General features: G+C 39.6%; 1 protein-coding gene across 1 annotated transcript in view; it reads left to right on the plus strand.

Annotated features, from left to right (window-relative positions):
• The first annotated feature begins 24,599 nt into the window (after nt 1-24,599).
• The window catches only part of ATG10 (autophagy related 10), a 272,622-nt gene continuing 272,328 nt past the window's right edge, over nt 24,600-24,893 (plus strand). The window contains exon 1 of the mRNA XM_069592576.1: nt 24,600-24,838. The gene's annotated coding sequence lies outside the window, so the exon portion shown is untranslated. The remainder of the gene's footprint in view (nt 24,839-24,893) is intronic.

Here is a 24,893-nt window from a genome sequence, read left to right on the forward strand (position 1 = left end):
CCCAGATTTCCAGATTTTCAGTACTAAAACCAAGAAAGTCCTAGGCAAAACAGGATCTGTAATTATAACTGCATTCTCTGTAATTGTTTCAGAGCTATCTTCCAGTTCATGAACTGCCTGTTTAGCTATGATTGTTAAAAATTTTAGTCTGTTTATTTTTCTTAAAATTTTATTTTTCAAACAACTTTTCTCTTTTTTAGAATTTCTCAATTTTTAAAACAGAATTTGGATTTTTAAGTTACTTTAGTAAGATTATATTTTTTATGATAATCTCTGTTAGAATGTTATATAAAATTCTTAGGGCTATATCTTACAATTTAGTGTATATTCTGACTCTAATTCATGGTAGCTTATTTTTATATATGTTTTGTAATTTTATATTTTTAAGCTCATTTTCAGTGAGGTTTAATCTGTATCTTTCTGGACAGTCTTGTAAAGTGTATTTCTTCAGAGAAGTTTTATATGTTTCTCTTTGAGGTGAACTAAGTGCATCAGTAGCCTTCCCTGATGGCTTAGTGGTAAAGAATCTGCCTGGCAATTCAGGTTTGATCCCTGAATTGGGAAGATCCCCTGCAGAAGGAAATGGCAACCCATTCTAATATTCTTGCCTGGGCAATCCCATGGACAGAGGAGCCTGGCAGTCTATAGTCCATAGAGCTGCAAAAGTTGGGTGCACTTAGCAACCAAACAACAACAATGGGTATATCAGTAGCCTAGAATTAATTTTATTGTAATTTCTTAATTTGAAGGGCTCCAGGAGTAAGCAGTAGTATTAATCTAAACTCTATAGTCATGAGAGTCAAAGACCTATGGTTATAAATTTTTAAGGGAGACTTTTCTACCCAGAACTCAAACCAAAGTAAACAAACTTTTTAATCAGGTAAGTGGAACTTTTGTTGACTCTTTTATAAAGGATATAGCTTTAGGGATATCTCTCTTCATAGGCATAAAATCAAGTCCTTAGATTGCTGAGACCAGTAAAGCATAGTGCCTGATCTGGTTTTTTATTCTATTTTAGCTAAACACCAGTACATTTCCCATATTTTCTTTGCAGACAATAATATAATGATAATAGCAACAATAATAAAAGCTAACACTTGAATAGAGTATGCACCATGGGGCAGACATTTTCTAAGCATTTTGCATTTAGTTCTCATATAATCATTTATATAATATATAATAACATATATATGTATATAATAATATCTTTCCAACCATCCAGATGAGGATACTGAGCCACAGAGAGGTGAATTAACTTGCTTAAGATCACACAGCTATTAAGCAACAGACCTAAGTTTCAAATCTGTACATCATGACTCCAAGTTCTTTAAATGTTAAAAACCACTACCTCTCAATTATGGATTTAAAGTAATATTTTTCCCAATATTTCTTATATAGTCATAGCAGAACTTTCAGTTCAACTGTCATATTTCTAGGAAAGGATATTCCGAATCTTGATTTTAACATTTCATCATTGTGATGGTTCATTTTATGTGTCAAATTGATTGAGCCAAGGGTGCTTAGATTAAACCTTATTTCTGTCTGTGAAGATATTTCTGGATGAGATTAGCATTTGAACCAATGCACTCAGTAGATCATCCTCCCCAGTGTGGGTGAACATCATCATCCAATCTGATGAAGGTCCGAATAGAACAAAAAGCAGAAGAGGGAGGAAATTTCCCCTTTTGCTGGGTCTCCAACTTGCTGGGGGTAGACTATTGAACTCAGCCTCCATAATCTGTGAGCCAGTTTATCATAGTAAATGTTCTCATATTTATCTCCTATTGGTTCTGTTTCTGTGAGGAACCATGATCAATATAAGCATACTCAAATATTTCTGACCTTTCAGTTTCCCATCCTATTATTAAGAAAATACAAGAAAAACGTATGTTTGTTGCAATGATCTATATTATTTGTATCTCAGCATTTCTAAGTGATTTCCAAATAGAGAAGTTTGTAAAAGAAAATCCTGAATTTTACATGCTGAGGAGAGATATTTAAATCTGAATAAAGAATTGAGGGTTATAATAATAAGTGAAATCACTAAAGCAATGGTAAAATGTAAATGATTGCTGTAGTCCAGTTCTTCTCCATGTACAGCCCCCAAAAGGCAGCATCAGCACACTTAGAAAAATTTGTTAGAGTTAGATTCTTGGTCTCACTCCAAATTCACTGAATCAGAAACTTTGGGGGGTACAGGCCAGAAATCTGTGTTTTAACAATCTGGATAATTCTGAACCAGTTCAGTTCAGTCACTAAGTCATGTCTGACTCTTTGCGACCCCAGGAACCGCAGCACACCAGGCCTCCCTGTTCATCACCAACTCCTGGAGTTCACCCAAACTCATGTCCATTGAATCGGTGATGTCACCGAACCATCTCATCCCCTGTTGGCCCCTTCTCCTCCTGCCCTCAATCTTTCCCAGCATCAGGGTTGTTTCAAATGAATCAGCTCTTTGCATCAGGTGGCCAGAGTATTGGAGTTTCAGCTTCAACATCAGTCCTTCCAATGAACACCCAGGACTGATTTCCTTTAGGATGGACTGGTTGGATCTCCTTGCAGTCCAAGGGACTCTCAAGAGTCTTCTCCAACACCACAGTTCAAAAGCATCAATTCTTCTGCACTCAGCTCTCTTTATAGTCCAACTCTCACATCTATACATGACTACTGGAAAAACCATAGCCTTGATTAGATGGACCTTTGTTGACAAAGTAATGTCTCTGCTTTTTAATATGCTATCTAGGTTGGTCATAACTTTCCTTCCAAGGAGTGTCTTTTAATTTCATGGCTGCAGTCACCATCTGCAGTGATTTTGGAGCCCCCCAAAATAAAGTCTGACACTGTTTCCACTGTTTCTCCATTTCCCATAAAGTGATGGGATCAGATGCCATGATCTTTGTTTTCTGAATGTTGAGCTTTAAGCCAACTTTTTCACTCTCCTTTTTCACTTTCACCAAGAGGCTCTTTAGTTCTTCTTCACTTTTAGCCATAAGGGTGGTGTCATCTGCCGTTGTCCAGCCCCGGTGGATCCAGGGTGATTCGAAGGTGGGGACGGAGTCGGCATCCTTGGAGAAATACATATTTAATCACAGATATATAGAGATTAGAAACGGATAGTGTAGTAGGAAGATTAGTGGAGAAAAGGGGCTGAATAACTTGGATTATGTGGAATAGCATCCATGCTCCAGATGGGAATTCAGCCAGAAAAATGAGAAGCAAGAAAGAACGACATGGGGGAATCAGTCTTTCCGGAAACTGATCCGATTTCTTTATTTTTGGGTTTGCTTATATACCTTTTGTTACATATAGGGATGAATACAGAGTCACATGGGGGTTAGCAGTCCTGACCTTTATCAAAATCAGGTGCTTTACATAAAAAGGTCTTAGGGATTTTATGATCCTTTCTTTCTGATAACTGAAAACTTATTTTTTCCAAGGGTGTTTTTTCTTAAACCAGGCACCACCCTCCAAATAAAGTTACATTCCTATAGGGTGAGGGTGTGGTGAGTTACATTCAAGAAAGGAATTTATTTAACCCAAGGTTAACATGATTAATCTTAAAGGTTAATACTTATTTCTCCTATATACTTAAAAGTTAATGCTTATTTCTCCTATATGCTAGTTATATTCATTATAAGGGCAGGGAATATGGAGATTTAGCAGCAAACATCAGCCCAACAAATGAAAATCCATTCACCAATGTTCCCCTTAAGATCTATTTAGTCTTAAGATAGTGATAAAGTTACATTTTTACATAGCAAGGACACAGTAATTTATAACAAAGTACAGTGATCTATTACAAAAGAGAAAATCCATTAACTCAAAAAGTCTAGTATTGCTAACATAAAAAACTACTATATTTCCTTTTCTATATTCCAAATACATTGATTAATATATTCCCAGGTGCCTAAGGATATGGAGGCCTGGCGGCAATCATTTACTCAACAAGAAGAAAAAGCCCTATGCTAATTAAGACTCTCAAAATACTCCAAAACTCTCTGTGCTGTTTATGGTTGAGAGGTAGTAAACAATCATGTGCGTAGTGGCAGGAGTATGGATAATCCTGTCACACAAGCTAGTCTGTCAGCAGAGAGGTTTGACCTAAGACATGCTTGTCCTACCCAGAGCAGGGAATTAGCAGCAATTATTGACACAACAAATGAAAAACCCTTCACCAATATAATTCCTAACCAACCCATTATACTAATAATTTCTAACTCCCCAAAAGAATTTGCCTTTAGTAAGTCTAAAACATCTCGTGCCTCTCAGATTGGGAGGCTGTAAACAATCACATGTGGCCGGACGAACCTATACAGGTGGGCTAGATAACCTTCAGAGGAGTCCGTAAGCTGAAACACTCTTGTCACCCCCAGGAATTTTTATTGCCTTGGAGCTGCACGTTTACTCCTTCTCCGAGAGAAATGGTGATGGGGGAGAGCATAAAACAGACTCTGGTTTTGGGGCAGATGCTTGGGAACAGGGGGTTTCCTGAGGTTTGATCACGTGTTTGCGTATGCCAAGCCTCCTTCCTCATGACCTTTGCCATGGGCGGAGCTCCTCACGCTGGCCCCTGGCAGTCATCTGCATATCTGAGGTTATTGATATTTCTCCCAGCAATCTTGATTCCAGCTTGTGCTTCTTCCAGCCCAGCGTTTCTCATGATGTACTCTGCATATAAGTTAAATAAGCAGGGGGACAATATACAGCCTTGACGTACTCTTTTTCCTATTTGGAACGTCTGTTGTTCCATGTCCAGTTCTAACTGTTTGCTTCCTGACCTGCATACAGATTTCTCAAGAGGCAGGTCAGGTGGTCTGGTATTCCCATCTCTTTCAGAATTTTCCACAGTTTATTGTGATCCACACAGTCAAAGGCTTTGGCATAGTCAATAAAGCAGAAATAGATGTTTTTCTGGAACTCTCTTGCTTTTTTGATGATCCAGCAGATGTTGGCCATTTGATCTCTGGTTCCTCTGCCTTTCCTAAAACCAGCTTGAACATCAGGAATTTCACAGTTCATGTGTTGCTGAAGCCTGGCTTGGAGAATTTTAAGCATTACTTTACTAGCATGTGAGATGAGTACAACTGTGCGGTAGTTTGAGCATTCTTTGGCATTGCCTTCTTTGGAATTGGAATGAAAACTGACCTTTTTCAGTCCTGTGGCCACTGCTGAGTTTTCCAAATTTGCTGACATATTGAGTGCAACACTTCCACAGCATCATCTTTCAGGATTTGAAATAGCTCAACTGGAATTCCATCACCTCCACTAGCTTTGTTCATAGTGATGCTTCCTAAGGCCCACTTGACTTCACATCCCAGGATGTCTGGTCTAGGTGAGTGATCACACCATCGTGAATATCTGGGTTGTGAAGATCTTTTTTCTCTGATTCAGTAGTCATGTACAGATGTGAGAGTTTGGACCATAAAGAAGGCTGAATGGTGGTGGTTTAGTCACTAAGTCGTGTCAACTCTTGCAACCCCATGGTCTGTAGCTTGCCAGGTTCCTCTTCCATGGGATTCTCCAGGCAAGAATACTGGAGTGGGTTGCTGTTTCCTTCTCCAGGTCGTCTTGCTGACCCAGGAATTGAACCTGGGTCTCCTGCATTGCAGGCAGATTCTGAGTGAAGGCTGAATGCTGAAAAATTGATACTTTCAAACTCTGGTGCTACAGAAGATTCTTGGGAGTCTCTCAGACAGCAAGGAGATCAAACCAGTCAATCCTAAAGAAAATCAACCCTGAATATTCATTGGAAAGACTGATGCTGAACCTGAAGCTCCAATACTTTGGCCATCTGATGCTAACAGCCAACTCATTGGAAAAGACCCTTATGCTGGGAAAGACTGAAGGCAACAGGAGAAGTGGGCAGCAGAGGATATGATGATTAGATAGCATCACTGACTCAGTGGACATGAATTTGAGCAAACCCCGGGACATAATAAAGGACAGAGAAACCTGGTGTGCTATAGTCCATAGGGTCACAAAGAACTGGACATAAGTTAGCAACTGAAAAGAAACAATTCTGATCCACCCTAATGTTTGAGAGTCATTGGTATCACCTATTTAGGATTTAATTTATTGTGAACACTGAGCTTTTTATAGTCGAATGTTGTTTTCCATGCAATCACAGTAAGTTTCCATGCATCATAAAGTATTAACCCTCAAGCTGAAGTTTACTGCCTCTCCAGCTAAAATAGGGATATTAGATTCCTTTTCAACTTCTTTTCCTTCCTATTAAGTTGCAGCATTGTAGTACTACTTTCTTTAAACATCTGAGTTTTTTTGAAAGAAGTCTTGTCATTAAACTTAATGGGAAAGTAAAGACCATTAAGTAATCACTCTTTTTTAGATTAAAAAAAATATGAAGACCACTGCTCTTAATCTCTCTTGTGTTGTTATTTAGTAAGTAGTAGGTGAGTCTTTGGGTCTTTGGGTCAACAGATCAAAGATAAAATTGCAGTTTTATGACTTGATTAGCCCAAGCACTGGCTGAAACTAAGCTACATTAAAGTTGCCTCTGAAGTTTAACAATATTTTAACTATTTGTCAAGATTGAGTTTCCAGAAATTATTTCTATGTCCATGTGTAAAATGTTCTGATGTTTTTCCTCCCTTCAGCATGCTAGGCACTGTGCTAGATGATGAGAATACAACCATGATCAAGACTGACATGGTGCTTGTCACCACAGAGCTTAAAGGTTGGTGGAAAGATAAGATGAGGAGTTGATTACAGAACAGCATGATAAAGGACTTTCATATCATGGTTAAAGAAGTGGTTGAAGAATCTGCCTTCCAATGCAGGGGACACAGGTTCAATCCCTGGTGAGGGAACCAAGATCGCACAACTACTGAGCCTGCACGGCCTCAACTAGAGAGCCCAAGTGCTACAATATACAGACCCCCACACACTCTGGACCCTGCAGGCCACAACTAGAGAAAAGTTCACATGCCACAGTGAAAAAGCCCACTTGCCACAACTAAAACTCAATGCAGCCAATAAAAAAATTAACTGCAAAACAGCATAAGTGTTATGATAGGTGAAGTAAAGGGTGCTATTGGAACTGTTCTCAATAAAAATGCAACACAACTCTGAGTGATTTACTGCTCTTGATTATAAAATACACTCACAAGACAGAAGCTAACTCCCACTCATCCTTTAGAAGGCAGTTCAGGTTGTCATATCCTCACATCCTCTACCCTGTCCCCCTACCTTTGAGATTATGGCCTTTCTGCATGCTTCCATGGAACTCTCCATTTATTTCTTACAGTACTACTCACAATATATTCCAAATGTCTATTCAAATGAGTCATTCTACTGTACTCTAAACACTTGGAGGGCAAGGGTTCTATCTTGTCTTTGTCTTCTCAATTCTAGCACTGGTATCCTTTTGAATTCTTTTTATTGCATTATTTAATGTTGCCTTCTGCTATGGATTGCTTTTATCCTTTATCATCCTGGAAAAAGATTGATCTTTTCACTGCTAGGAACATGAGTTCACTATAATCCTTTCCCCCCAGTACTGATGGTTATATAGAAGTTGTACCTTAATATTAACTGATTTTTGTGGTAGTAAGTGTAGACGGAGGGAATAATTAAAATATTAAATCAGTCCCATCCTCCTTAATAAATATAGCATACTGAAAAGATGCAACAGTGACGGCCATAGCATCTCTTTGGGGAAGTATAAGGAAAAGAGTATATGCTGGATGGTTGAAGTTCTGGACTGAAGTCACCATTTATAATTTTTCTGGCCATTCAGCATCCAAATGCTCCCCCTGTTTGAGAGAAATTCCTCATTGTGTGAGTCTTGGTGAACTTTACAGGTCTAATTCCCTCTACAAAAACCCAATGAACCAGATATCCCCTCTTTCCAACCCCAGCAATGACAGCAAGAGCATGAAACCTGGTTTTGGTCAATCAGATTTGGGAATCTGAATCTGAAGTGAATCACTTGGGGTCTTACCTGGTGGCTTAGTGGTAAAGCATTGACCCAGGTTCAATCTCTGATCTCATGTGCTGCTGGACAGTTAAGCCTGTGCTCTAGAGCCCAGGAGCTGCAACTGCTGAGCCCACATGCCACAATTACTAAAGCCTGCATGCTTAGAGCCCATGCTTCACAAGAGAAACCACTGCAATGAAAAGCCCATGCACCACAACTAGAGAGTAGCCCCTGCTCACTGCAACTAGAGGAAGCCTGCTAGCATCAACCAAGACCCAGCACAGCTATAAATAAATAAATAAATAAAAATAAATCTTGAAGTGAATCACTTGAAGAGTGAAGATGGTTAAAATATGCTCCCAACAGCCAATGGTTTCAGTATGGTGTCTAGCAGTATCTTTACTTGTAGTGGGGTTAGCAGAAATATCCTAACCAAGCTGGATATAATCCTATTTTGATTCTGAATGTCTGATTGCCTTGGTTCCTGACTGTTTTTCAGCATGGTTCTTCAGTCTTCCTGTTGACCCTATGAGATATTTTATATTCTGCCAATAATTCCTTTCTTGCCCAAATTAGCCAGTCAGTTTACATTGCTTGTGACCAAGAACTTCATCTTTACATTGTTTTCCTCAAAGTGCTTTCTGTTTACTGAATAAGCAGTTGTTGAATGACCAAGTGGCTATCATTTTTTACGCCTTACCCAAGGATGTTTTCTGTGGGTCCCTATTTCTGATTCTATTTTATGACAGAAGAACACTTATTTCATGAAATATTAATGACTGTTTTCTGGAATATGTGAGTTCTGTAAGACAAGTGATACCAATGAAAAATTTGCAGTGCAACAGTAAGATAGGGGGCCTCTGGCACAATCACATGGAGCCTGAGGAGGCAAACATAGGATTGAAAGCCCTAAACCTATCTGAAGCCAAATCCCTCCTCCTAAGGGAAGGTCAGCTTGTGTTTCAGCCTGGTATTTGTTCACTGAACCTTATCTACAGTGAAATCTAAGATGACAAGCCTCCCATAGGCTTTACTCAGCCCTAAAAGCTTATGCTCAAGCCTCAGGTTGTGAGGATACACTGAGAAGGCTAACAGGAACTGTTAGCTGCAGGATTTGAGGCTTGAATGGTTTTGTAGTCTCAGAAGATGAGTGTACAGTGAAAAGTGTTTGCGTCTCTGATGTTCTTTCTTCTTCCTTTTTATTTTCTCACCTCTTTCATAGCACAAGTTATAATTGATTTTTAAAGGTTTTGATGGTTTTTTTTGGTTTTCAATTTTATGTATTATCATTTCATTACATTTATTTATGGAAAATTTTATCTCTGATAATTTGACATTGTGAGTTTACATTTTATCTTCCTGATACTATTTTTATAGAAAGCTATTAATATATTGATTGTATTTATAGATTAGGTGATATGAGAAAATTTTTTCAAAATAGATCTAAAAAGACTGAATGTTAAAAAAATTAAAATGGTTGAATGTTTATCTCTGAAATTTACTGATTATAATTGAAAAAACTGTTATTGTGTAAAGCTTGCCAAATGTCAAAGGAATAATGATCTTGCATGTAATTTACATATCACATATTATCTACCTACAATTTATTTGTGGTTCTTTTTACAGTTCACATAATTTAGTATTCAGAATAGCAATCCACTATAATGCTTCTAAAAACATCTAGGAAATTTTCCATCTCCCATGCATATAACATTTAAACAACTTTCATGTGGATCTCAGGTATCATGTTTTAGAATAACATTATACAGTTCTACAGTCATTTTGCTATTAAAGCATTCTTAACTGATTTCCATATCAATTGATTCTATGCCTTGTTGTGATGTACATAACCCTTAAAGACACAATAATCTAGTGTTTGCTCTTTAGTAAACAGCTCCATCAATGACTTTCTCAAAGACATAGGAAGGCTTATCAACATAATCAATATCAATGCCTGCCAGATTGTGTACATATTTTTATTTTCTTGGGAAACTCGTTTGGTTGATTTAGACTTTAACCTTCCTCCAACAACTGTCTCATAATATGCTCAGGCAGGAATATTTTTCCTGCATATTTGTCTGGGCTCTTGGTGACTAAAGACAATTTTATTAAGGCAGGGCAGTGCCTTCATTGTACTTCCAACACCTAGCACAGTACCTGGCATATTCTAGATTCTTGATAGATTTGTGCAAAGAATGGATGAATGTTAACAGGCTTAACAGTTTCCATTTTCCATAGAGAGAGCCAGTATGATATAGACTGGCTCTCTATATCATGAACAACATTTCATCAATGAAATGTTCATTCGCTAAGTGATGTCCATTGCGGTTGTTCATTCACTAAGTGATGTCCAGTTCTTTAAGACCCCATGGACTACAGCACACCAGGCTTTCCTGTCCTTCACTCTCTCCCTGAGCTTGCTCAAACTCACATCCATCGAGTTGGTGATGCCATTCAACCATTTCATCCTCTGTTGTCCCCTTTTCCTCCTGCCTTCAATCTTTCCCAGCATCAGGGTCTTTTCCAGTGAGTCAGTTCTTTGCATCAGGTTGCCAAAGCATTGGAACTTCAGCTTCAGCATCAGTCCTTCTAATAAATATTCAATGTTGATTTCCTTTAGGACTGACTGGTTTGATCTCCTTGCAGTCCAAGGGACTCTCAAGAGTCTTCTCCAACATCACAGTTCAAAAGCATCAATTCTTTGGCGTTCAACCTTCTTTACAGTCCAGCTCTCACATCTATGAAATTAAAAGATGCTTACTCCTTGGAAAAAAAGCTATGACCAACATAGACAGCATATTAAAAAGCAGAGACATTACTTTGCCAACAAAAGTCTGTCTAGTCAAAGCTATGGTTTTTCCAGTAGTCATGTGTGGATATGGAAAAGGTCAGTTTTCATTCCAATCTCAAAGAAGGGCAATGCCAAAGTATGTTCAAACTACCACACAATTGCATGCATTTCACATGCTAGCAAGATCATGCTCAAAATCCTTCAAGCTAGGCTTCAGTTGTTTGTGACCAGAGAACTTCCAGATGTACAAGCTGGATTTAGAAAAGGCAGAGGACACAGAGATCAAATTGCCAACATCCGTTGGATCATAGAAAAAGCTGAAGCTCTAATACTTTGCCATCTTATATGAAGAGTTGACTCACTGGAAAAGACCCTGATGCTGGGAAAGACTGAGGGCAAGAGGATGAGATGGCTGGATGGCATCACTGACTCAGTGGACATGAATTTGGGCAAACTCTGGGAGACAGTTCATGGGACAGCAGAGAGTTGGACATGACTTAGCAACTGAACAACAGAAATATGAAGCTATATTCAATATCTTATAATAAATTATAATGGAAAAAAATCTGAAAAAGAATATATAACTGAATCTTTTTGCTATATACCAGAAACTAACACAACACTGTAAATCAACTACACTTTCAATAAAAAGATGTTATTTTGAAGAAAAAAAAGCTTCACCTCTTCAACATCACATACATCATAAAATATAAACAGGGACTTCCTTGGTGGTCCAGTGGCTAAGACGCTGTGCTCCCAATGCTCCCAAAGGGGACCCAGGTTTGATCCCTCATCAAAGAACTAGATCCCACATGCAGCAACTTAGAATTTGCATGCTGCAACTAAAGATAAGTGCCTCAGCTAAGACCCAGGACAGCTAAATAAATACAAGTAAATATTAAAAAAACACTCCCCCAAATATAAATAATTAAAAATTCAAAGCATCATAATACAAAGCAGTCGGAAATTACATTAAAAGTGTAGCAACAACTTTGGCCTGTTTCACTCCATATTGCGCACTCTAACAACACATCACTTCAGTGGGACTGGACAGCTTTTATAGTGCTCTCCTTCCTGTCATCACTTGAGTTCCAAAATATGCTTTTTAGCATCCTTGAGTATGCAAAGAATAAAGATGTCTTTTCATATCTTTCTACTATCTGTTTTATGTCTTTATACTATCAGCCCCTTAATTTGAGAAAGACTGAACCATGCAGGGACATTCTCCATGGTCAACTCTGGGTTGCGGAAGATAGGAAATTGCACATTTGGAACGTCCCATTATTATTCTTTGCTGGGCATCACATTTTGGCTTTCCTCCCTTTGAAGTTGACCTCTTTACCTCTATTGTTATTCCCTTTAAGATCAACAGGATATAATCTATATCCAGATAACACTCCTTTCTTTGTGTCAAATAAATATTCAGTAAAGATTATAAATAATTTGCTCCCATCTCAAATCACAGACATTGATTTTTAAAAACTGTAGATAGCATTCTTCATTTTTATTATAAAAAGTGACGTTAATAATACAGTATTTTTTCTTAAATCTGAAATAGCTAAAAATATGAAAAATAAGCATCATTTGTAACACCTTTACCTAAGGAAATCCATCATTAATTTTTTGTCATAATTTACCATTTTTCTTTAGGACCATAAATGAAGTCATACTTTAACACACTGTTTTGTACCTGGTCATTTTTTCCATGTTAGAAAACACAGATTACATGATTATATTAAGGATTGGGTTATTCCATTGCTTCTCGGTATCAATCTCATAAATTTGAAAATGTCAAATTTATCTTTTTGTTCTCCATAGCTCTGCAAAGCTGGGATTACTAATTATATAGAAATACAGATCCTGAGGTTCAGAGTGGGTAAGTGACTGCTGAAAATTTACATACCAAGTAAGTGGCAGAGATAAAGCTTACTCTAAGATTTCTTGACTCCAAATTGGTAACCCTTCCATAGTGTGTCTCCTGTCTCTCCAATGAGATAATGCAGATGAAGGGTCTGGGCAAGTGCACCCTATTATTATTTATTTTAAGAGGCATCCTAAAAGGAGTCATTGCCTCAGGAACAACTTCTGATTTTGTCTGAATCTAGGGCAACTTCCTGAATTAAAAATACACAAAGTCTTCTAGGGCTGCAGATTGAATTCATCTTAATGCAAAGCATCATTATAACACACCAGTGTGTGCTAAGTTGCTTCGTTGTGTCCAACTCTGTGTGACCCTGTGGACTGAAGCCTGCCAGGCATCTCTGTCTATGGGATTCTCCAGGCAAGAAAATTGGAGTAAGTGGCTATGCCCTCCTCAGGGGATCTTCCCAACCCAGGGATCGAACCCATGTCTCTTACGTCTCCTGCATTAGCAGTCAGGTTCTTTACTACTAGTGCCACCCGGGAAGCCCACAACACACCAGTATCAGTATGCAGTTGAATCCTACAATAAGAATTAATTCCTGACCAGTGAACATAGCCATACAACGTTAAAGAAAACAGTTTGACCCCTAGTCAAGGAACTAAGATGTCTCATGCCACACAGCTTAACCAGAAGATTAAAACAAAAACAAAGTCAGGTCACTATTGAACAAGGATATTCAAGTCCCTGCTAGCTTAACAGCAGACCCTAGGTATGTACATTGATCTTGTCTCATTATCCCCTGGTCCCCTTATTTTTTTCACAGAATGATAAGTGAAATGTCCAGCAGGGGAGGGCATCTTGCTACATAGGTCTAAGGAATCTAACCTGGGGCCTAGAAGTCACACGGACTTTGAACTAAAAATTTCAAAGCGTTTACAAGATTCTGCAGTCACTTCTCTTCTCTATTCATTGCTTGCCAATGATAAAGAGTACTGCAATTTCTCCACATATTCTAAAAGTGTTGCACATTCTTTTATCACAGATAATTTGCTATTGATCTACTTTCTCATTTATGTTTTCTTGGACCTTACACTCTCTGGGTCAAGATTTTGGTTTCCTCTGGGGCAGCTGTCCCCATATGCCTCCAAAGACTTTGGATTGTCTTTCCCTTCAGGGTCCTGGACACTTCAGTGAGACCTGAGACTAAGAACCCACAGTGAGAACTTATTCTTAAGAGGTTCTCAGGTATAAATTGCCAGGCCTCCACCAAAATATAATTTTCAGAAAAAGACAAAACTGTGACTTTCATACAGATATAAAAAAGGGCACACATTAAAGAATTCATTTTACTCATATAATATGAGAGAACCAGGCAAAATGGAATAGCACTGAATTTTTTTTTCCCATGGGTAGGATGGGATGCATAAAATCACTACCAGAAGTACAGAAGTTATATATTTATCAATTACCCAACTTTCAAAGAACAGTGAAATAGTTCAAAGACAATGAATAAGGCTAGAATCTAATAACACAGAAATATACATTATAGACACGTATAGTTTTTTAAATACCACCCCCCGCAAACGGAAGAACATAGGGCCATCCTAACCAATTCCAGTGGAGTAAGACAAGTATCCTGAAGAATATCAGATTACTCCAGAGTGATCCCTTTAGAACACTGAATTTCCTTGACAAATTTAAAACACAAGTTATAATTTCCAATAGTCCTTACATATTTAAAAGGTAAAAATATCTGACAAATAATATTCAAAAGCAGAGTTAATGTCAAAATTCACCAGAATATTTCAGCCTTTATTAAGACAGTTCAAACTGGATTGTTTCTTGATTATACCCTTCATTGCACAAACTAGGCCTTCAAGAACAAGATCCTCAAAATACAGTCACAGCTACGCAAAATCACTTTATACACTGTTAACTAAAATATCTCACTGCTGCAATTCTACATTAACTTTAGCCTGTGCCATCACCAAGAACTTTAACTTTAAGCAACATTCAGGATATTTCTACTGTATAATCATAAGGGATTTGATTGAGGTCACATCTGAATAGTCTAGTGGTTTTCCCTACTTTCTTCAATTTAAGTCTGAATCTCGCAATAAGGAGTTCTTGATCTGAGCCACAGTCAGCTCCTACTCTTGTTTTTGCTGACTGTGTAGAGCTTCTCCATCTTTGCCTCCAATGAATATAATCAATTTGATTTTGGTATTCACCACCTGGTGATGTCCATGTGTAGAGTCTTCTCTTATATTGTTGGAAGAGGGTGTTTGTTATGACCAGTGCCTTCTCTTGGCAAAACTCTTGTTAGCCTTTGCCCTGCTTCATTTTGTGCTCCAAGGCCAAACTTGCCTGTTACTCCAGGTATCTCTTGACTTCCTACTTCAAGGAGCACGTCAAGGCTGTATATTGTCATGCTGCTTATTTAACTTATTTGCAGAGTATATCATGCGAAATGCCAGGCTGGATGAAGCACAAGCTGGAATCAAGATTGCCAGGAGAAATATCAATAACCTCAGATAGGCAGATGACATCACCCTTATGGCAGAAAGTGAAGAGGAACTAAAGAACCTCTTGATGAAAGTGAAAGAGGAGAGTGAAAAACCTGGCTTAACACCCAACATTCAAAAAACTAAGATCATGGCATCTGGTCCTATCACTTCATGGCAAATAGATGGGGAAACAATGGAAACTGAGAGACTATTTTCTTGGGCTCCAAAATCACTGCAGATGGTGACTGCAGCCATGAAATTAAAAGACATTTGCTCCTTGGAAGAGAAGCTATGACAAACCTAGACAGTAAGTTAAAAAGCAGACACATCACTTTGCCTACAAAAGTCCATATAGTCAAAGCTATGGTTTTTCCAGTAGTCACATATAGATGTGAGAGTTGTACCACAAAGAAGGCTGAGCACTGAAGAATTGATGTTTTCTAACTTTTATGTTGGAGAAGACTCTTGAGAGTCCCATGGAGAGAAAGGAGATCAAACCAGTCAATCCTAAAGGAAATCAACCCTGAATATTCAAGCTCCAATACTTTGACCACCTGATGCGAAGAATTGACTCACTGTAAAAGACCCTGATGCTGGGAAAAATTGAGGGCAAGAGGAGAAGCCAGTAACAGAGGATGAGATGGTTGGAGGGCATCACTGTCTCAATGGACATGAGTTTGAGCAAACTCTGGGAAACAGTGAAGAACAGGGAATCCTGGCATACTGCAGTTAATGGGGTTGAAAAGAGTCAGACACGACTGAGTGACTGAACAACAACTCTCTTATTGACATTACGATGATCTTTAGTTTTTTGATTCCTCTCTTTTTCCAACTCTGTTGATTCCCTTTCAGTATCTGACTTCTTTACAACCCAGTTCAGATCCCAGGGATCTCACTTTTATCATTCACCTTCTGACAACCTTACTTAACCCTACCCTTTTAATTCTTTCATCACCCTGCAAGCCTGCAATCTGGGCTCATCCACTCATCTATGTTTTATACTTCTTCACTCAAGCAGGATGGATGATACCGGGGGAAAAAAAAATCACAAAATACAGGAACTAGTACCTGCACTAATATAGGAATCTAGGGCTTTCCAGGTGGTGCTAGCAGTAAAGAACCCACCTGCCAATGCAGGAGACTCAAGTTCAGTCCCTGGGTAGGGAAGAGAATGGCAATCCACTCTCGTATTCTTGCCTAGAGAATCCCATGGACAGAGGATCCTGGAGGGTTATAGGGTGGCAAAGAGCTGGATACGACTGAAGTGACTTACCATGCACATAATCACACCATCTTAGCTATACTTTCAAATCTTATACATCATCTCTCAGCTTCTTTTATTTCTTTTGAGGAGTATTACAAACTTTTACTTGTTTTTTTAAGCCCTTCTCCTTGGTTCCAAAATCCAGCTCTGCTAACTTCCCATTTCACAGAGAAAGAAGATGCTATCAGAAATAAACTTTCCTCAACTTGTCCTCCACAGCACTTTCCTCCCAAATAGAAAAGCATCCGTTTCTACTCCTACCACATCTCTGTCTCTTTTGCCCTCCTTCGAGTTAATGCAGGTTAGTTTTTGGGACTCAACCACTTCTTTTCTCCTCAGGGGCTATGTTGCCTCAATTACTCAATTATCTCTTTTATTTTTAGTTCTTGGCCTATAGATTGGAACAAGTCATAGCCACTTACAACAAAAATATTTTCCCCTGGCTCTGATCCTCTGCTACCTGCCACTCTATCTTTTCCTTCAGGATGGGGAACACGTGTACACCCGCAGCGGATTCATGTTGATGTATGGCAAAACCAATACAATACTGTAAAGTAATTAGCCTCCTCTAATTAAAATAAATAAATAAAAAAAGAGAAAAGCTTGAGGTCTCCACTTCCTTGCTGCTTCCCTTTGTTGTTTTGTTGGTTTTAAAAGACCCATCTATTTTGTAGTCCATCAGAAACTTAGACCATCACCATAACATCTAAACTGCTTTGCTAAGTGATCAGGGTCTTCTTAATTTCCAAATCTAGTGGTCACCATTCAGTATTTATCTTCCTTGATTATTTTGCTTTATTTTTGATACAGTGAAGGACTCTCTGGGGAAGCTCTTTTATTTCTTTTTTTTATTATACTGGTCTTTCCTGTCCCCCTCCTAATTCTTGTAGAATCCTTGTGGGCCCTTCTACCTATTTTAAAAATATTAATGTTCTCTAAAGTTTCACCCTTAGATCTCTTTTCTCACTGTATATACTCTGCCTTGAATAGTGTGCCTTTTTTGACTGTAGCTCAAACTATCACCTCTCTATCAGTGCAACACCAATATACAGAGAATGTTGTTTTGGTTTTTTTTTTTCCTGGTGGGAATTAGGACTTAAAGGCAGCACAAAAGACAAAAATAGAGTTAAAATTACCTTTGAAAAGTCCCCTAAAATACTGTGTACATGATTTTAAATGTATATACTATCAATCAAGAAATCCTACACAGCCAGTTTTCCTCTGCTTTTGGAACAGAAGGTTGTTTCTTGAGTTGAGCACCAGATGAAGTTGTTGGCTTGCGTTTAAGGGGCCATGTTATAAGAAAAATATGTTTTGTTTTTTTGCCAAGCACATATAGTAGAGTTAATATGTTAAGTAAGTGTAAGAGATAAATCCACTGTATATATTTTCAGCCTGACTTCTTTCATGAGTTCCAGCCTTATATAGCAAACTACCTACTAAATATCACCTTTTTGATATGCCAATCCAGATTCTTTAGATTTCTGAAAGATGGAGAAATGAGATAACTCACATTCAACTTAGCCAGGATGTTATTATTATTTGCTGCACTGTGTAGCATGTGAGATCTTAGTTCCCTGACTAGGGGTTGAAACTGTGCCCCCAGCATTGGGACCAAGGAGTCTTAACCACCGGACCACCAAGGAAGTTCCAGCAAAGGCATTTACTGAAATGATATAGTGATGTGACAAGGGTCTAGCTCGCACGTGAAGTGCTTTCCTATCATCTGTGTTGATGTTCTTATTCCAGGGAGGTGTCCTTTAGCACTGTACAGCTGCCAGAAGCCAATCTGCCTGCTGGAGCCATAAGCAGCCACAGCTTGGTGAAATCTCTAGGTCAAGTACCACACAGGCCAGTTCTGGCTGAACAGCTCTATTGAGACTGGTGGAATTCATAAGCATCTATGAAGCCATTTCCATTTCTTTACTGGTCCTTTCAAATGCTGTGTTTCACCCACTGACTGTCACAGCACCTTAAAGACCATCCTCATAAAGCCATCATGCACCCAAAGGAAATGCCAGCATTTCCCCATTAATTGAACTGAAATCTATTACAAGCTGTATGTATTAAGAGCCAATTTTAGAGACAAGTCTATATATAGGGCAATAAGCATCACCTCCTCAAAAGAGAACACTCCTACACTGTTGGTAGGGATGTAAATTGGAGCAGCCATTATGGAGAACAGTATGGAGGCTCCTTAAAAAACTAAAAATAGAGTTACCATATGATCCAGCAACCCACTTCTGGGCATATATCCTGAGAAAACTCTAATTTTAAAAGATACATGCACCCTATGTTCATAGCAGCACTGTTTACAGCAGCAAAGACAAGCATGCATTCATACTAAGTTGCTTCAGTCATGTGTGACTCTTGGGACCCCATGGACTGCAGCCCATAGGACTCCTCTGTCCGTGGGATTCTCCAGGCAAGAAACCTGGAGTGGGCTGCCATGCCCTCCTCCAGGGAATCTTCCCAACTCAGGGACTGAACCCATGTCTCTTATGTCTTCTGCATTGGCAGGCAAGTTCTTTACCACTACTGCCACTTGGGAGGCCCAGCCAAGACTTGGTAGCAACCTAAATGTCCATGGACAAATGAATGATAAAGATGTGGTATATAAATAGATTGGAATATTCCTCAGCCATAAAAAAGAATGAAATATTGCCATTTGCAGCAATATGGATGAACATAGAGATTGTCATACTTAGTGAAGTAAATCAGACAAGGCAAACATCATATATCATTTATATGTGGAATCTAAAAAATGATACAAATGAACTTATTTACAAAACAGAAACAGACCCACAGAAAAAGACTACCAAAGAGGAAGTGGAGGGAGGAGGGACAATTAAGGAGTTTGGGATTAACAGATACATACATACATTTACTATATGTAAATTAAACAAATAACAAGAATCTACTATATGGGACAAAGCTGGCTTAAAACTCAACATTCAAAACACAAAGATCATGGCATCCTGTCACATCACTGCATGGCAAATAGATGGGGAAACAGTGGAAACAGTGGCAGTAATGTCTTTGCTTTTAAATATGCTGTCTAGGTTGGTCATAGCTTTGCTTCCAAGGAGCAAGCATCTTTTAATTTCATGGCTGCAGTCACCATCTGCAGTGATTTAGGAGCAACCCAAAATAAAGTCTCTCACTCTTTTCATTGTTTCCCCATCTATTTGCCATGATGGGACCAAATGTCATGAGCTTAGTTTTCTGAATGTTGAGTTTTAAGCAAATTTTTTCACTCTTCTCTTTCATCAAGAGGCTCTTTAGTTCTTCTTCACTTTCTGTCATAAGGGTGGTGTCATCTGCATATCTGAGGTTATTGATATTTCTCCCAGCAATCTTGATTCCAGCTTGAGCTTCATTCAGCCTGTTGTTCCATGTACAGCACTAACTGTTGCTTATGGACCTGCATACAGATTTCTCAGGAGGCAGGTCAGGTGGTCTGGCATTCCCATCTCTTTCAGAATTTTCCACAGTTTCTTGTCATCCACACAGTCAAAGGCTTTGGCATAGTCAATAGAGCAGAAGTAGATGTTTTTCTGGAACTCTCTTACTACGGTCCATCAATGTTGGCAATTTGATCTCTGGTTCCTCTGCCTTTTCTAAAACCAGCTTATACATCTGCAAGTTCTCTGGTCATGTACTGTTGCCAGCTAGAAGGATTTTGAGCATGACCTTGCTAGCATGTGAGATGACTATAGTTGTGCTGTAGTTTGAAGATTCTTTGGTATTGCCCTTCTTTGGGATTGGAATGAAAACTGAACTTTTGCAATCCTGTGGCCACTGCTGAGATTTCCAAATCTGCTGGCATATTGAGTGCAGCACTTTCACAGCATTATATTTTAGGATTTGAAATAGCTCAGCTGAAATTCCATCACCTCCGCTAGCTTTGTTTATAGTAATGCTTCCTAAGGCTCAGTTGACTTCACACTCTAGGATGTCTGGCTCTAGGTGAGTGATCACACCACTGTGGTTTCCAGGTCATGAAGTGCTTTTTTGTATAGTTCTTCTTGTATTCTTGCCACATGCTTTTAATATCTACTGCTTCTGTTGGGTCCATACCGTTTCTGTTCTTTATCATGCCCATCGTTGCTAGGAGGATTATTCCAACTATTTTGAGGAAGGGACAGGTATTTCCAGGAATTGGGCCTTCGCCCACTTTTTGGTCATTGATTGTCAGCCTTGGAAGTGTCATGGCACTTATGGGTGTGTTATATAGCTTGTTGATGTGTGTGTTTGTGTGCTCAGTCATGTCTGACTCTTTGAGACCCCATGGACTATATAGACCACCAGGCTCCTCTGTCCATGGAATTTTCCAGGCAAGAAATATTGAAGTGAGTTGTCATTTCCTTCTCCAGGGGATCTTTCTGACCCCCAGGGATCACACCTGAGCGTCTTGGGTCTCCTGTATTGAGTCCAGGCAGACTCTTTACCACTTATGCCACCTGGGAAGTGTTGATGTGTTACAGTGAACATATATATATTCAGATGGTTAGATGGCATCACTGATTCAACGGAATCTGGGCAAACTCCAGGAGATAGTGGAAGACAGAAGAGCCTGGTGTGCTGCAGTCCCTGGGGTCACCAAGAGTTGCACTCAACTTAGTGATTGAAGAACAACATACTGAAGCTCAAGGTCTAATGGAAGTTGACTTGTCCACCATCTTGGATCCATTTGATTATATCAGTTTATGTTGTGTTCTTGGGCTATGTCATTATTTAAAACTTCATGCCCTGTCCCCTTCCCTCCTACTTCCGTTTCATTGCCCAATACTCCACATATTCATCCTGCTCATCTTTGCCTCCTTCCCACAAACTCTGGCAACCACCAATCTTTTTATGTTTCTATAGTTTTGCCAATTACACTTTTTTCCCTTTCACTCTTTTAGGTAATTTCTGTGCACACAGAGCTTCAAGATAAGTTTCTTATCTCTGCCATACAATCAGATTAGCTCCTCTATTTTGTGTAATTTATTTTTTCCTAAGGACCTCCTGGAAGGTGGTAGAGGAGATCTGACTCCTACAGGCTGCACCAGAGACAGTTCTTCTACCCCAGTATCCACTTTTCCCTTCTTTCTTTTAGTAAAACCATCTCACATTGTGAAGGTTTTACTGAGCCCTTGGGTACCTCGCTAGAGTCTACACTTACTACTTTCCTGGTATCTTAGTATGGCTCATAGGATATGAGCAGAAAGAATATGTACAAAAGAATTCATAGGTTAAAAGAAAACACTAAATACAGTTTGTATAACCCTATTTTGGATTCTTTTTTTTTTTTTCCATTTTATGTGTCTCAGCAAAACAAATAAACAAAATAGCAGAAAACTCAATTTCTGTGAGGCTCTATGGGGAACATGAACATTTAAAGTGTAATGAACAAACAGAAGCCTGTGAGGATGAAAAAAAGCATGGTCAGGAAGCTGGAAGGAGAATCAGGGGATTGTGGTCTTATGAAACTAAGGGAAGCAAGACTTTTTAGGAATGATCAACACGTCCAAATGAAACAGACAAATCAACATGTCCAAATGAAACAGACAAATCCAATAAAATAAGGGATGAAAATGATCAATGATTCATAGATCATTACTTTAAGTCTCGAGTTTATATCTATAAAATGGGTACCTCATGTGGTTATTATGAGATTAAACTAAACACAAGCTTCTTGGAACTCCCGATTGGTCCAATGTCTAAGACTCTGCTCTTAATGCAAGGGGCCTGGATTTGATCTCTGGTCAGGGAATTAGATTTCATATGACAAATAAAAGACCCCACATACCACAAGGAAGATCAAAGATATCATGTGCCACAACTAAGACCTGGTCCAGCCAAATAAATAAAATAAATAAAAATAGAATATTAAATAAAAGCTACTGGTTTGTGGTAGGTGCTCAATAAATTTTATACTTTCCTTTTTCTCCTTTTGTGATTAATTCATAGTTTTATTCAAATACTAATTACTTGTGAGGAGCACTGCTGGAGGCTGAAGATGCACTAACGACAGACTCTGACCTAAAGTACTCTAAAGAGTACAGACTGCCAGTACCATCCTCCGTCATGACTGATATGATGAGAGGAAGTACATGGAAGTTACCTGATTTACTTTAGTTTGTTTCTTTTGGTAGGCCAATTATGCATTTATAGCATCACTAACTCAATGGACATGAGTTTGAGCAAACTCCAAGAGATAGTGAAGGATACGGAAGCCTGGTGTGTACTATCATTCTTGGGGTCAACAAAGAGTCAGACATGACTCAGCGACTGAACAACAACAACAAGGTTAATTATAAAACTTAAAACCATCTCGAATTAAAAAAAATTTTTTAATATGATGTGGTGGTGTTGATGCATTAAAAGTGTTTCTAATTAGTGAATACAATGTAAAGGAATGCATTCTCATCTTTGTATTACAGATTTATATTTTTAAGGTTGCTCTTGACTTTTGAAATGGCACACTCTGTGGAGTATGTCTCTTTCTAAATAAACCTACTTCTTCTCCATCACTATGTTTCTCACAGATTCCTTGCGATGAGACATCAAGAACCTGAGGTTCATTAATTCCCCAAACCAGTAACTGCTTGGATCTGCTCTTTGGGACTTATGGAAGGTCTAGGAGACAAAAGCCTTTTTCTACAAACAATAACTGGGGGGAAACGCTTCCTCCCAAAACTCAGGAGCAACTGATTTCCAACAGAGGGAAGGGCAGGGATATGATTCTGGGTCACCAGCCTTATTTCAATGTAACAGTAAAAGTATTCGTAAGGCAAAAGAAACAAAAGGAAAAAAAGATTTATGTTTTTAAAATAACTGGGTAAAGTTGGAGACACCCACCAGCTGAAATTCTCTCACTGCCCCATGCTTTTAACAAAAGTAAGTGGATAATTTTAATTGGCAGTTATCCAATTAATTTATATCTACAGTTGTTCAAACATGTTAGGACACTCATCTTTACTACTGGTATCTTCTTTAAAATTGAGTTTTAAGCTATTTTACACGCAGTAAAATCTCATTTTTAAGAGTTTTGGCAAATGAAGGTAAAGTTCTATTACCCCTCAAAATTTCCTCAAGCCCCTTTTTAGTCATTTCCTTCCTCTGATTACCACTGATCAGGGTTGTCCCTTTTTGGCTCAGATGATAAAGAAGCTGCCTGCAATGTGAGAGACCTGGCTTAGTCCCTGGGTCACAAAAATCCCATGGAGAAGGGACCGGCTACCCACGCTAGTATTCTTGCCTGGAGAATTCCATGGACAGAGGGGCCTGACGCGCTATAGTCCATGGCACGGAGTCGACACGACTGAGCGATACACACACACACACACACACACACACACACACACAGTACTTTGAAATAATTGTAAACTCACAGGAAATTGTAAAAATGGTACATAGAGTTCTGAGCATTCAACACCTAACTTTCTCCAGTGGTGACATCTTACATAACTGTGGTACAAGATCAACACCATGCTCTGTATGTTTGAAGGCAGGTTTTCCTTTCACTTCTTTGCCTGTATTTACTCATTTCTTTTGACACAAATTTAATTCTGCCGTGTTAAAATGAGCAGATGCTAGTTTTCCCTCAGATGTCTGCCGTTGCATTTTCAGTATTTCAGTTGGATCACCCCTGTTACTCCCTGCATTTTCTCTATTTTTTTTTTTTATTCCACCACCCCGGGCCCCAATTTAATTCTGCAGCTAGTTTTTTTCTCCCTTGAGCTTTGTGCCAGACGGTACTATGGTCAATTCTCCAGTCCCTAACTTCTATATCGGTCCGCAAGTTTTAAAGGTGGTCGTGCTAGTGCTTAATTGTGCTCACAGTAGTTTGACAGTGTGTGTTTTGAGAGCCGGCACGGTTCTCCAACCTCTGAGAACACTTTAAGCGCACTGAATGGTTCAGCTCCGTTCTTGCCCTACCTTTCTCCATTCGGCATCCTTTTATTTTCTAGATATCTGGTTGTTTGTTGGAGGAGAGTATGCGGAGACTCTTGAAGTCGCTGACAACCCCTCCCCTTTCTCAATGTGCCTCCTTTGTGCCGCGCTGAGATAACCCACCGCCTCCTTGGGTTCTCGAGGCCAGTCAGGTGCGGGGCGGAGCCTCGGCGGCGGCCGTTGGAAACCCCAGGGAGGTCACGCCCCCCGGCCCGGTCCAGACGCACGCGGCCCACGACGTCCGCCGCCGGCGGAAGCCAGGTCCCGGGGTGTGCGGGAGATGCAGTGCGCATGCTCCCTCTGAGTCGCCTCAGGCGACGGCGCTGAGGGCGGGCTAGGGCTCTTTCAGTGGCGGGCGTCCCTCCTGGTTGGCTCTGCTCCTCTGCCGCATCCCCGTTTGCCCCCGGGGCCCCAATGCTTTGGTCCTCGCGATCGCTGGCTGGGCGGTGGGGCCCTCACCCCAGCTCCCCTCCCCAACTCCGTCGCCCCGCCCCCGCTGGGTTGGGCGGCCGGGTCTGGGGCCGAGCGGAGCGGGGTGAGTATTCCCACAGCTTTTGCCGGCAGTCTCTTCCCCGCTCACTTGCTCGCCC

The sequence above is a fragment of the Ovis canadensis genome, chromosome 5, assembly GCF_042477335.2.
Source record: "Ovis canadensis isolate MfBH-ARS-UI-01 breed Bighorn chromosome 5, ARS-UI_OviCan_v2, whole genome shotgun sequence".
Classification (NCBI taxonomy): domain Eukaryota; kingdom Metazoa; phylum Chordata; class Mammalia; order Artiodactyla; family Bovidae; genus Ovis; species Ovis canadensis.